Genomic DNA, 2,933 nt, shown 5'->3' with positions numbered 1-2,933 from the left:
GTTTTTAACATGGCCATGACCGCGGATAAATCTTCAGTAGCAGCGTACGCGGCTCCCCTCGTGACATCATTCCTTGGGTTGTGGTATTCTCTAGAGTGTTTAGAGAATTCTTCAATTAATTCTTTGATCACTGGGGGTGGCTTCTTTGTAAGTGGGCCTTGTGAGTCTAGCAGCTGCCGGGTCGTGACATTGACTCCATCATAAAAGATGGAAACTTCTTGTTGGCTATTTAGATCATGGTGTGGGCAATTTTGTAGCAGACTTTTGTACCTCTCCCATGCTTCATATAACGACTCTCCAGCTTGTTGTTCAAAATTTGCAATGGCCTTCTTGAGCTTGGCTATCTTTGATGGTGGGCAAAAGTGATCTATAAATTCTTCCTTCATTCTGGCCCAAGTAGTGACTGACCCGGGAGGAAGTGATTTGAGTCAGTCTTTAGCAGCACCCTTGAAGGTTATCGGAAGCATCCGAAGCAGCTGAGTTTCGCGGGTGACATTTGGAATGTTGAAGTAATCAACAACATCATTTACTTCATCCAAATGTTTGTAGGCATCTTCATGATCTTTCCCGTAGAAAGGTATCTCCTTGAGTGAAGCTAGGATATGACCTTTTAGCTCAAAGGTGGCAGTTGCGGGAATTGCGGGTTGCACAAGTCCCGGGCCATGGTCGTCGCGCATCCTCTTCTTCCATTCTCCCATGGGAATTTCATCAATGTTAGCCATAGTGAATGCTAACTCTTCCTCCGATTCGGTGTCTTGTTCGTAAGTTGCCTCGTCTTCTTCCTCGGTTTCGTATCTAATCTCTTCTTGAATTGGCTCTTCAATTATTAAGGAAGCGCTTGAAGCTCCTGATTTGCTGCTCTTCTTTTTCCCGAAAACAGTCTTCAAGTTGGACAATGGTGATTTCTTGGGTGTGCTTGAACTCTCCACGTCCTTCCCTTTGTTTCTTTTCAATTCGGATTCGGGGTCTTCAAACGGGGGTACCAGTGGTGTGTTTGCTCCTCTGGTCATGAAAGTCCTGAAATTAATCAAATAAAAGCGTAAAAAGAACAAAAAGATTGCAAACAACTAAAAGAAAAAAAAAATCCTAAATAAGTTGTTACTCGCCGAGTAGGTGCGAATGCACTCGGCGAGTATCAGTGATTTTTCAAAAAAAATTCTAAGTTTTAAACCTAACTAAAACAGATACTAAAACCTAATTACTAGTTACTAAACTGCAATAAATGAACTTTATGCAAGTAAACTCACACAAAGGATCGAAAAAATTAGGAATTAGCTTAATTATTTAGAACCGTTCCCCGGCAACGGCGCCAAAAACTTGATGTGTGTAAAACCAACTAGTTTTATCCCTACTTTTATTAATAATTTGAGCACACAAAGGCAGTGAACCTGTCTTTAAGTGGTATAGATTGATAAGTAAGGTATCGAACTCAGGGAACGGAAATTAAACTAATAGCTAATTTTAACTAAAACAAATAATAAAAGTAAATGGTTTTTCTCTAGTTTTGCAAGACTAGAAACTTAAACAAACTAAATTTAACTAATTAACTAAAGCAACAACTATTCACCAAATTTGATAAAGATGTTTCTATTTAGGTTCAACCAATTCACTCCTATGGTTATTTAAGTTAAGGTAGATTAATTGCTATTGGTTACCAATGATAATAGTTAGGTTCACGTTCATTACTCCTAACCCTTAGACAATTAACTAATTTAAGCGTTGATCAAGTGTTTAAACTAATTAATTCCCTAGATTAATTATTTGGATTAAATAAGATTTGTAATGGTCAATTAAGTTATTAATTCAATTAACCTCTTGTTGATGGTTTCTCAAACAAGCTTACACATTAATCTTCCTATTTTCTTATTAATCTTAGTTTCATATTCATTACTTCCAAGCATACGTTTTAGCATTCACATAGACATATGAGGTTAACAATTAAGTGATGTTCATGCAACCTAATTGCCTTCCAATTAACAGAAAATAGTAATGATTAACACATAAGGTTCTTTAACAAACTTAATTTAATAAATCACCAATAGACAATTAAACAAAATTCAATAATTAAACCATAGGAGTTCTTTGGTATTCCCCAAACAGAAACAAAAACGAGTTTAGCTCATAGTTGCAGTAGAAACAAGCATAAAAACAAAGTTTATGAAAGCAAACATGTTGAATTCCTAAGTCTAAGTGGTAGAATTAACCTAATTGCTTGAATTCTTCCAACTCTTGAAGCTTAGGGTTCTTCCACGCCTTCTGAACCTTTTAGTCGCAGTTAATCCTTCAAAATTCGCCAGGGGTTCTATCCCATGTGATAAGGATTCGTCTTATAAAGATATCTCAAAACAGAGGGTACTCGGCGAGTAGCAGAATCAACTCGCCGAGTAGGTCAATACTTATCCGTCTTCAGATTAGCAGTCGTACATATCTTCTAGCATCTCATCGTGTACTCGCCGAGTAAGGTCGATGTACTCGCCGAGTATGTCTTTCTTAACACCCTTTAATCTTCTCTTGCTTTCCTTTTCTCCTTTTTGCCTCCAAGCATATCTTTTGGACTGAAAACACAATTCAAAGCATTTTAAGTACCTTTTGTCCAAATTATTCTCATAACTAACCAAAAATAACTAAGAATATATGTTAAATAATTAACTAATTATGCACATATCAAAGATCCCGGCTATATTCATCTCAGTAGTGAGTGTAGTAAATCGCTGCAACTGAGTTTCGAGCGTTTCTCCAGGGACATAATCGAAAAGGTTGAAATTTTGTCTTAACATATCCTGACGACTCTCTTTCATGTTTTGCAAATTCCCTCGTAGACCTTAAAATCAATTAATTAAAAAAAAACAACTAGAAGCAAACGTCAAATTTAAAATGTTTTTTTTTATTATTATTATTTTTTTAAAACCTTAAAAGTCAAATTTAAAAAAATT

The 2,933-nt window shown here is 36.1% G+C and overlaps 1 non-coding gene across 1 annotated transcript; it reads left to right on the top strand.

Moving 5' to 3' along the window:
* Positions 1-231: 231 nt before the first annotated feature.
* On the top strand, positions 232-338 carry LOC145044471 (small nucleolar RNA R71). The gene has a single exon (XR_013681421.1). It is a non-coding gene; the product is annotated as a small nucleolar RNA R71 (small nucleolar RNA).
* The last annotated feature ends 2,595 nt before the right edge of the window (positions 339-2,933 follow it).

The sequence above is a fragment of the Lactuca saligna genome, chromosome 4 (genome assembly GCF_052625555.1).
Source record: "Lactuca saligna cultivar CGN05327 chromosome 4, ASM5262555v1, whole genome shotgun sequence".
NCBI lineage: Eukaryota > Viridiplantae > Streptophyta > Magnoliopsida > Asterales > Asteraceae > Lactuca > Lactuca saligna.
Note: the sequence above shows the minus strand (reverse complement) of the source record. Positions and strands in the feature narration are given on the sequence as shown.